This window comes from Cucurbita maxima, unplaced genomic scaffold (genome assembly GCF_002738345.1).
Source record: "Cucurbita maxima cultivar Rimu unplaced genomic scaffold, Cmax_1.0 Cma_Scf00004, whole genome shotgun sequence".
Lineage (NCBI taxonomy): Eukaryota > Viridiplantae > Streptophyta > Magnoliopsida > Cucurbitales > Cucurbitaceae > Cucurbita > Cucurbita maxima.
In genome coordinates this window covers 6,562,288-6,573,827 of record NW_019272020.1, presented here as the reverse complement: position 1 = coordinate 6,573,827, position 11,540 = coordinate 6,562,288, and the positions used below count along the sequence as shown (strand labels likewise).

Here is an 11,540-nt window from a genome sequence, read left to right as displayed (position 1 = left end):
CTTCTTTTTTTTTTTTTTTTTTTTTGAGATTTTTCACCTATATTATTTTTTTTCTTCCCATTTAGGGTCAAGGAGGGGTAATTCATCCACGTAGGTAGCTTCTAATTGGGTAGTCAACATTCTAGGTGGCTTGCTAATTTAAACTAAAATTTCTATTGGCAAGAATTTCTATAGCATCAGGGTCAGCAATTTGTAGAGACATGTCATTGCCAGCATTATTTTTTCAGATTTTCTACAGCATCATGATTCAACATAAATGTTTTGCATTATTACAAAATAACTCAATTAAATGTACATTAAGGCTTGATTTGTGTATATTGATCATCTTTTCATGTTGAACTAGAATGGACTATTTCATGTTTACTAATTAGAATAAATCAAGAAATTAATGAGAAATTGGTGAGTATGAATACAAAATTATTTACAAAAAGGTTTGGCATAACTCTACTTTTGGAGAGTTATCAGAATGTTAATCTCGACAACTCTTGTGAAGTCATCCACCTTAAGCACGAGGTGATGGCTCAAGGAACATGTGTGTGCTCACTTCTTGGAGAACTCCGAGCTAGGAAACCTATTCTTTCAGACTCTCCCCCACAACTGCCTCTCTTAAAGCGATGTTGCCCACCTATATGGATTTGCGTTGTGCACATTTTGGCATCTGGCCGACGCATGTCTCATATGGCCCCTCGATTCTTTGCTTGCAACCATTGACATTATTCCTTTAATGAGAATGGCTCTTTGAAAGGCACCAACCTGGTACACATTCTGATTAAACATTGCCCAATTTTGTAATTCTCAAGCCCTTGGTAGCTTAGTATGTGTTTTATTGACGGTAAGACTCCTCCTCAAGAAATCTTGCTTCAACCCATAAAACTATTCGTAATTCTGACCCACAGCTATCTTGCCAAATCTGGCACTCATGATACATTTATGAAATCTTTATCAACCCTCGTGTTCTTTTTCTGACTATTTTTCCTGACATGGACACATAAAGAGTGGCTCTGATACCAATTTTCATGGTCGTACATTTTTAACCATGCGGCGTCGTGATCTTAACACGCTTACGAAAAGCCTTGAGGGAAACCCAAGCCCATTTTATTTTTCGCCCATCTTTGTAGCTTCATCGAACTTTAAGGTGAAGTTTTTCTTTGCCACCTAAATATAACTTGTGCAAAATCAAGTTGGTTTGGTCACACACACCACCCATGCATGTATGTTCAATCATTTGTGACACTATCCAACTTGTATCTACTCAAAGTCAAGGTCTATAATATACAACGTCACATCTCAATTCTCATCTTTGTTCCCAATTGATACGACCTTCATGTCATGATGTCATCCCAAGTCTCAGGATGTCATTGGCAATCATAGCTCACTCGGTCTTACCCGTGAGAACAGGCCCATATGTTGTTCATAACATCAAGTCATCTCAAACATCCATCCATCTGAGTCTAATCATGGAATTGGACCCTCTCGTGTCCATGTCATATCATTTACAAACTCTATATCAGATAGTGGGTGCATATACTAATCTTTGACATATGGATTAGGGTGCAATGTTAACACATATGTGTCGTTCGACAATGTCCTTGAAAGACCCTTTTCAAAAGAAGTTGTCCAAGACACTTGCGTCCCAATGCCCGCCCTCGCTTTGACATATGTATGTACCATAGGGTAGCTCGCTTAGGCCACAAGGTATAGTTACATAGTATATAACAAACTTAATTTTCATAACTTTAGGGCATGGAATGTGCAGTTCACTAATAGCGGTAGGTTTACTTATGTCAGACCCTATTCGTGGTGCATGTATGGTCCTAAGGTAATCATAAGTATTTTTTCTTAGCTTTATTCATTTCAAGAGTACTTAGGGTATTGTGTAAGGAGGTCATAATGTTGGGATGACCAAAAGGAAGTGCTTAAGTTCATAAAATTCTTCGTTTTAGTTAATAGGGACAATATAGTAATTTTTTACTCAAACAAGGGTTTGAAACAATAATGTGGTCCAATGGTGATTAAAATTCACTAGGACATTGACCGTCATTATTTAAGGTCATGCATAATGTTTCAAGTGTTCGGAGGTTATTAAGGTTGCAAACCATAGATATTAAGCCTTATAGGAAATATGACTATTTTACTCTATTACTGAGTTAAGCTACTTAACCTTATCTATAATTTCATATGCTACTTAACCTTATCCAATGACCACCAAATTTCATATACAACTTTAACATGTCATAATATGCTTAGCAATAAAATTTCATGAGCAGGGAAGTTCATTAAGCTAGTTATTTTAAAATTACTTGAATCTCGAGTAAATTGTGTGGTTCGGAGCCTTAATTCACGATTCTTGGCCCCATTCTTTCATCATCCTTTAGTTTTTACTTAACTTAAGGTTTATCTTGAATTCCAAACAACTCCTCAAAAGTATTTCTTAAGAAAAAATCTAGTTGGCTACTTACCTCTTAATCGATGTTTAGGGTCTCGTTTCTTGAACTTTTGGTACTCAATTTACTCTAGATTTTCTTTGAGAGCTTTCTTAAGGAATATAGTTTATGGAACCATTGATAATTTCATAAGAACAAATTCACAAGTGGTTCAATTTGATAAAAAAAATCAATAAGAGGTATGGTTTTGGGTTAATTTGAACCGACTATGCCATTGTTTTCTTCCTTCAAAAGGGAAGAAGATGCATGCTATATTTATCGTCGTTGCCTAATAATTGTATTCCTCAACTTAATCTAGGATGTTTCTCCCCTCGATCCCTTTATGAATCTTAAAGATGGAACCTCAAGGAAGAATCGAAGGATGATATCTTACCTTTTGGTGCACTTAATTGTGAGATATGTGACCTTTAAAGTCAATGGTAAACTTTCTTTTTCGTCGGAGTGCAAAAACCAAATGCTACTGACCTTACACAATAAACTACTGTGCAACATCTGATTGGATCTTCAAGTGGTGATATGAATTAGGCATATAATTTAGAGGTATTTTTCAGCGCTCGATTCCTTCACGGAACTTATGGAAAATCTTATCTATAAAATGTGGGAACAAATTTAAAGGAAATTGGTGAACCACAACTCTCAAATTTGGAAAAAAATCTAAGGATAGGATACCAAAAAACTTGAAAGTTATATCTCACCATTGTAGACATATTTTAGTTGGATTCTTGATCCAAAAGACTTTTCATACTCCATAATTTATAGAGGAATGATCCACTGACCTTAAATCATCAAGATTTCACCGTTGATCTTTCTCGATCTTTCATTAACAAGCTTACTCCGATTACCGACAAGATTTGAAAAACTTACTCTTTTGATGAGATGTGTGTATTCTAGATTTGGTACAAGTTTGAATGCCAATGATTAGATTTCAAGATTGGGTGAATTTTGTGTAGACCATTGACGTAGCTCCCTATTTTTTTTCATTTAAAGGTATTTTAGTAATTATCTTGCCATTTTATGACTATTTTCATACTATTTTTCTCAAAAAATTTCAAATTTATTACACCATTTTTTACTACCTTGAAAATATATATCTATAATCCTAACTTTTTTTTAATCTTTCCTTTATTATTTCCTTTTCAACATTTATAAACCTTATATAGGTTATATTTTATCCTTAATTTAGGCCCTATTAACCTCGAGAATTACTTTTCTTTAGGGGTAATTTCATCTTTTAAGTCTGGTCTTATACCACAAACATATTTAGTTCCGATAAGATTTTGAATAATTATTTTTAAGGTCATACATAAGTTTCTAGTAGGGTTTTATAACGTTTGGAGTTCGTTAGGTTCTTGAAAATATCTTAGATTTCTTACCCAAATATTTAAGTTTTTTACCAATCAAAGGATGGTATAGGCTCTAAACTAGATCTAAATATCTTTCAATTTTGGGTAAACCTTGGTGTCGGTTTATATAGCCATTACATTAAATCTTAGATCATTTAGAGGTTATGAACCTTGAAATAGCTTATAGATATCATTGGGGATTTTGGTCATTTTTTTAATTATTGGTTTAACCCCTAAACATACTCCAATTAATTCGAAACCTTTCATGATATTTTATATCCTTGAAAATATACCATATAAAAATCTTAGATGATTTGGAATTTATAAACCAACACTTAGACATGTAGGGATATTTTAGTCCTAATGCAAATTTGGTAGGTCCTTTTTCAATATATTTTCAAGATTTTTTTTTTTTTTTTTTTAAGAATCTGTCTTAAATGGATTTAACTAAAAGGAGATCGCTGCGTTCGGGAATGATGAATCGCTCCCGAAAAGGAATCTATTGATTCTCTCCCAATTGGTTGGACCGTAGGTGCGATGATTTACTTCACGGGCGAGGTCTCTAGTTCAAGTCCAGGATGGCCCAGCTACGCCAAGGAAAAGAATAAAAGAATAGAAGAAGCATCTGACTCCTTCATGCAGACCCCACTTGGCTCGGGGGGATATAGCTCAGTTGGTAGAGCTCCGCTCTTGCAATTGGGTCGTTGCGATTACGGGTTGGATGTCTAATTGTCCAGGCGGTAATGATAGTATCTTGTACCTGAACCGGTGGCTCACTTTTTCTAAGTAATGGGGAAGAGGACCGAAACATGCCACGAGGGAGGGTCAAGTTTTAGGCTGGCATGACCTAAAATTGGCTTCCATAGTCTGTACAATGAGTTTTAGCCCTTGTTATAGGCTTGCCCTAAAACGTGGCCTCCATAACTCTATATAAAGACTTTTAGCCCATGATTTCTTCATGAAGCTTAAAGATGATGTTGAAAAAAAAGATATAGGGACCAAGAACTCACCTTAGCATGGACGGTAGCTCATGTTATAGGCCCAGCCTCAACTTCTTCATGAAAACTTCTCCTCTCAATGTCACGATGTTAATGGTAACCTTTGCTTTGAGTTTAATGGATCCTTGGTGTTGAATTTGGAGTTTCCCTACAATTCATCCAAATTCAGCCTATTTTGAATCTCCATCAATCCTCCTTGACTCTGACATCTTTTTTCTTCGTTGTCTTCTGAAAAATGTTCATTAAGTTCTTAGAAAATGATTGAGATGGTTTGGAGAAGATCAATTTGTGTGTAGCCACGAGTTACATTTCTGAGCTTGGAACTTCGGTAGTTAATGGGGGTGGAATTTGGGAAAGACGTTTGGGACACTTTAAACACTCAATTTCTTTACAAAAGTTTTGGGTAAACTTGTTTAGAACATGTACAAAAAAAAGTTCGGGAGAAATCCTCGATTAGGGACGGCTTAGAACTTGTTTCTTGTCTCAAACGATTGTCCTTATTGTCTAATTTATAGAGTGAAATGACTATATTTTTGCTATTGAAATAAAATTGCTACTATATGCCTTACTTAATTACGATATGTAGAAACTTATTTTAAAACGATGCTATGAAGTTCATAATAAAAATTGTTAAACAATTAGAGGGGGAAAATATTTAAATAAAAATAAACAATGCCCAAATTTATTCTAAAGCTACAAGAAACATGAATAATGGATCTATCCTAGCTACAGTCCTATGGTCGTCACCCCGACGTCGTCATTCGTGCAAGGTTGCATTTCTTTTACCTAGGAAGTAGCACGTGGATTGAATATTTTAAGAATACTTAGTAAGCAGCCCTACTATTTGGGTTACGAAATGCAATCAGATGCAATCGTTTTTTAGGCCTATCATCAAACATCATTTCACGGCCTTGGTCTCAACTTCTAATCTGGTTAAAAGTGGATGTGTAGTACTTCTCCATACATGGCCCATGTATGGACACTTGAACTCCCAAGCAAGCTCATATACATACCCCTGGACTTGACCTTTGATTAGCGTACACCCACGCTTCCATTATACCCGGAGGGAATGGAACGTGCATAGTATTATGGTATATACAATATTGTATCATACTAAGCATAACAAAGATGTATTCCAATGCACATGAACATATAATTTACATGAGACCCCATAGTTTCAAACTGTGGTATGTATTTGTGATGCAAAACATGTTTTCATTCATTTTATACCTAACGTAATCATTTCATGTCATTACATAAGGTAGTGTACGATATGATACAATACTTTCAAAACATGTCAAGAAGGTCAAGTGGTCTAAGGCTCTAGTCCTAGTAGGAGGGCATGGGTTTCATAAATAAGTATGGGTGACCATTTTTAAATCAAGAGTTTCAAAAGACCTTAAAGAATTTTTAATTTAATTTTAAATTTTCAAGAAATAATAATAAAATATTAAAAACGGCAATTTACAAAAATACCTTTAAACTTCAAATAAATTATTACCACGAACCATAAACTCACAGTCGCCATGCGAGGGTCCTCAAGAAAATCTATTTTGATCTTTGCCAAATCTGAGTATGTTATAGAGAAGTCACAACTCATCCAATCCAACTGTCAAAATTCAAAAGGGTCGTTGGTTATCTGTTGATCATCTAAGATATTTTTGGTAGAAATTTTAGAAAACTCAACCTCGAATTCACAACAATTTTAGAGGTTTTAATGTTGGTTTAAGCTCCCTCTATAAAGTCCAAAATAGGGACTTTCATTTGGAGAAAATATGGAGCTAAGTCAGCCTTTAACCGTTAGTTATAGCATCTTAAATTTTGGGTTTCTTTCTTTCGGATTTCTTCCAATTTCAAGAGCCATATTGCACCATTTTTCTTCAAACTTGCTTCTACACCTTCTAAATAAGATTACCAACAAATTTGGTAAAGTAATCTAGTGCGGAAGATGCCTCAAACATAGCTTACACGCAAATTAAAGGAAGGAGGTTAAAGCTCAAAATCAAATCCGAGCCTACACGCAAATTCGTCAAGAGAAACCTATCTCATTTAATTTTTGCACCTCCAATAAATATTTTCATAGAAGATCACGAAGGTTAACAAATCTTGAAGCGTACCAAATCGAAGAAAATCATTTTCAAGCTAAATTTGATGGTAAGAGTCTTTTACTGACAATCCATTTTCTTCAAAATTGAGTATGTTCTCCTTGGCTTTAGAAGAGTAAATTGAGTACTTTTGATAGATCAGGTTGTTCAAATAAACCAAATTCTATGTTTTTGGGTAAGTTGCAGACCCATGATAAAATTCCTAAATTAAGATCACATGTTTTAAGAAATCACTCCAGTGAAGAACTTTTCTGAAGAAATCAGACCATAAAAAGTCCTAGAATTGGCTGCCCAACAAAAAGTTTTTGCGTTTGAATTCTTGCGAGGGTAAGTTTTCTGGCGTACTTTGGAAGTGTATAACTCAGGCTATAATCCACGAGAATGTATGAAATCAATCCCTATATCTTTCCTGTAACACAACCTTTAAGTTTCATGAAGAAATTGAGGGGAGAAACGCTCAAAATGGAGCTCTTGAGGTGAGATTTCAGACGGCGGTGCAATGGTTCGCGCTCGTCTTCTTCCTTCCAAAGGAAAAAGAAAGATGACATCAGTTGTTCAATTGAACTGGCAACACCAACCCAAAATATGACCTTATCTTGGTTTTTCTAAATTTCAACGCCTTTCTAAACTTCATAAGGAGTTAGTCAAAGAAAATTTGGAATGATTTGAGCATAAGCTGAAGACGAAAGTCCTGAACATCAACGACGAGATAAGTAGCTATCTTGAACTTTTTTTAAGAAATAATTATATGAATCGTTTGGATTTTCGTCTGAACCTTAAGCTAAGTATGAATTTAGTAAATATGAAAGAAAAACACTAAGAACCTTGTGTTAATGCCTGAAACTGTGCGATTTGCTCGAAATTCAAGTAATGTTAAAATAACCCACCATATAAACTTTGTGACCCATTAAATCTTAAATTCGAGCACAATATTACATGTTAAGGGTATATATGAATTTTTTTTGGTCATTTTATAAGGATAAATGGCTAAACAAAGAAATGATTTAATATCTCAAATATCCCAAATGACCGGTACCAAAGATCCAAGACTCTTCTAAAATTTTCTAAGGAATATGTTTTGACTTCATGATACTTTAAATGACTCAGGTACGTTACGGTAATGGGTTCATAATTTAGGAGATTAAAGTAGGGCTGAAGAAAGTGTGTTATGACCTATACCTCTAGAATTAAGAACACAAGAAACTAAGAGAATGCTTAAAGGACAAAAGCAAGGAAAAATTAACCCAAGCTCTACATATATTAAGACAAGAAAGAATGCGATGTACCACTCAAGAATCGCTTGGAACATAAGAAGCTTTGGATGTAAGTTTTTCAGTCTGTGACACTTGGAACGTAAGAAGCCTTAAATACAAGTTCATACTACAAGATTTGGAACGTAAAAAGTCTCGGACGTAGGTATTCAAACAATTCGCTTGGTACATATGAAGCCCTAGGTTTTCAAGATGCATCGTTTAGAACGCATGAAGCATTGGAAACAGATTTTGGACTACACTTCTTGGAACATAAGAAGCCTTGGGTGTAGGTTTCAGACTGTATCACATGGAATGCATGAAGTCCTGGATGTAGGTTCAGACTACATCGCTTGAATTGCATGAAGTCTTAGACATAAGTTAAAACTGTTTTGTTTGGAAAATATGAATCTCTAAACACAGGTTGATAGGTTCAAGACTTGTACTGTAAATCCTAGGAGGAATGTCGTAGGGAGAAAAACAAGAATAGATTAAGAACTTAAAAAATAACCAAGAGCAAGACAATGATCAAGAACAGAAATAAGAGATAGAACATGGATTAAGATTTAAGTTTTCAAGACTAAGTACCCAGAACCTTAGAACTAAGGTCTTTAGATCAGAACTAAGGCTAAGACCATGGAATCCAAGACCAAGGTCCTTAGGCTAAATCAGGATCAGAACTCAAGAATAGAACCTAAGGGCCTGAGTTATTGGGACAAAAATAAGAACAAGTAATGAAAGAGTGTGGTACTCTAGCATATCGAGAACGTGATTAAGAGCTTACAAGTTGGCTACTTACTGACTCTTTGTACTCACTCCATGTTTTTCATGTTTTTTAGGTAAATAAAGAGTTGATCGAGGTCGAGAGAGAAGTTTGAAGCAGGTGCCATAGACAAGCCTCATCCGTCCTCTCCAATCTTGTTTTGTTTTAAATATTTTGGGTTTGTTTTTTATTTTGTGTTTAAAAAATTATGTATATATAAACATTACTTTGATATTTGATATTTGATATAATGTAAATATATTATATTATGTTTTAAATTCTCTTTGTCGTGACATAAGTTCTTCGAACAAAACATCCCTATAGTTAGAGATCGAGAAACAATCAATTTATTTTCAAATAAGCTTATTCCATCTGCAATATAGGTAAGAAATCAACTATCTTCATGTTGATTACTTCCAAAGACCCTATCTTAGGATAAAATTACCGAGAACTCTACATAGAATCTTAAAGACACTGAACCCTCCAATTTGGAAAAACTTCCAACCCATCCAACCCATTCAAATCATCAAACATAATGATGGAAGTGTTCAAGTTGTCCAACCGTTGTAGGGTTGTTTATTTAATAAATTTAAGTGTTCAAGTTGTCCATTGTGGTTGTGGTTGTAGTGTTGTTTATTTAATGAAAATCATGTAACACCATGTTGATATTTAGAAAAATATTAACCACTCGAACTAATGAGTTAAAATACAACGTGGAGGCAAACAAAACAAGAATTAAAATTCAACGATTATAATAACATTTAGATGAAAAACCTTGTCAAATCAGTATGACAAGGCTATATAATGTCATTCTACTGCTGTTGAAAAATCAAGTTTTTGAGTGCAATATTGTATGTCTTGAGTGATTTTGGTGTTGTGAGTGCATTTGTTCTGCTTTCGGCGCACAACATTATCTTCACAATATAATAAAAATATCTTTCAAAATTAAATTGAAGAAAAAAAAGAAATCAGAAAAGATAAAATATAATCATCAAAATATTAATTAATTAATTTGAGATTTAAGAGAAAAAAAACTAGCCATTTTTTCGATAAACAAGGTAGACTATCTAATTATTTTAAAAATATTTTTAATATGCAAATAGTTGATAATGCTTCTAGAATCATAGGTTAACATTTTAATAAATCAGATAATCCTTGTTAGGATAGAATTTCGTGATGATGTGAATGTTATTGAATAAATCGGGTTCAATAACCATTTGAATTGGTTCGGTTTAATCCAATCTAATTTTACAAAAACTCATAACTTAATTCATAAAATTTCATTTGAATTTAGGTGGGTGTTCTTTTTCTTAACACCATTAAGAGTGTCCCCACTTAAGAGTGTTCGTGGGTTATGTTAAGCGTGAGATTGGAACATCTTTTAGACCCAATTCAATTATTCTCATTTATTGGGTTCACCCATGTGCGGCGCCACAATCCATTGCGGACGCTGTTTTCATCAACCTTCCGACCTTTCCCCATAGCTACTAGAGATTGCACTTCAACTAATAATTATTTAACGACAAAAATTTTCTGAAAAAAACTCGCTTAATAAGACATAAATTGAATACTGAAAGGTATAAGAGATTGGGAAGGCACGCTGAAAGGATTATAAAAAATCTGACTAAGTTCAAAATACTGATCGAATCTCAAATTAGTAAAAGAGAATCGTAAGCTATGAATGAGGATCGAATTCGAAAAATCAATAATAACATCGCTAATCTTTTAGAGATCAGCAACTAGAATCTAAAAGAGTTACCAGAGTCCAAAAATCAATAACATCGCTAATCTTTTAGAGATCAGCAACTAGAATCTAAAAGAGTTACCAGAGTCCGGACATTCTTTTGAACTTTACAAATCTAATTTCATGTGGAAAATCCAGAAATTGAATAAAAACAGAAGAAACTCGGAGATTTGGTCAGATAAAAGACTAGCGAATCAAAACATGAAAAATGATGAACAGAAGAAGAGAATGAGATCGAAATGAATGTAGCGACTTGTTCGAGGCCATAATCAAAACTAATGGAATTTGACAGGCACGGAGAACCGCAAACGTTCATATGGCCAACCTTCAATGCAATTCACGCCATTATAAATCGACGCCCTTGCTCTGCAAATTGGCTTTCCTCCATTTTTCTTCTTCCATTCAAGAAAATCGAAATTCAAGAACGTTATTCATTTTTTTCTTCAAAAGAGAGATAAGGAAAAACTAGAACAGAGCATTACGAAAGAAATAATCCTAACGTTACGGATAACGAATAAGAAACCCTAGAAATTGGAACTCCGTAGAAGCTCGCTGCAGGCGGATTATGAAAAATTGGGAGGTTGAAGGCGGCTTTTATAGGCTCTGAAAAAGATGAGCGAAAAGAAAACCCTAACCGCATAAGATTGAATTACAAATAAGCCCTCACGAGTTCAATAAAACTCGGTTTCTGTTACTCATTAAGAAGACGGGCCTGCTTTCTTAACGTTCTTTAGTTATTGGGCTTTTGAGCCCAATAACTTTAACGCGTATATACAACAAATGTTTGAATCGGCCCAACTCGTATAAAGCCCATTTCCCAATCCAACCATATTCAAACAAATTTATATATCCTCCCAAAAAAAAAAAAAAAAAAAAAAAAAAAAAAAAAAAAA

At 34.3% G+C, this 11,540-nt stretch overlaps 1 non-coding gene across 1 annotated transcript; it reads right to left on the bottom strand.

Moving 5' to 3' along the window:
* Positions 1–10,889: 10,889 nt before the first annotated feature.
* Positions 10,890–11,014, bottom strand: LOC111478901. The gene has a single exon (XR_002717567.1). It is a non-coding gene; the product is annotated as a small nucleolar RNA snoR86 (small nucleolar RNA).
* Between the last annotated feature and the right edge of the window lie 526 nt (positions 11,015–11,540).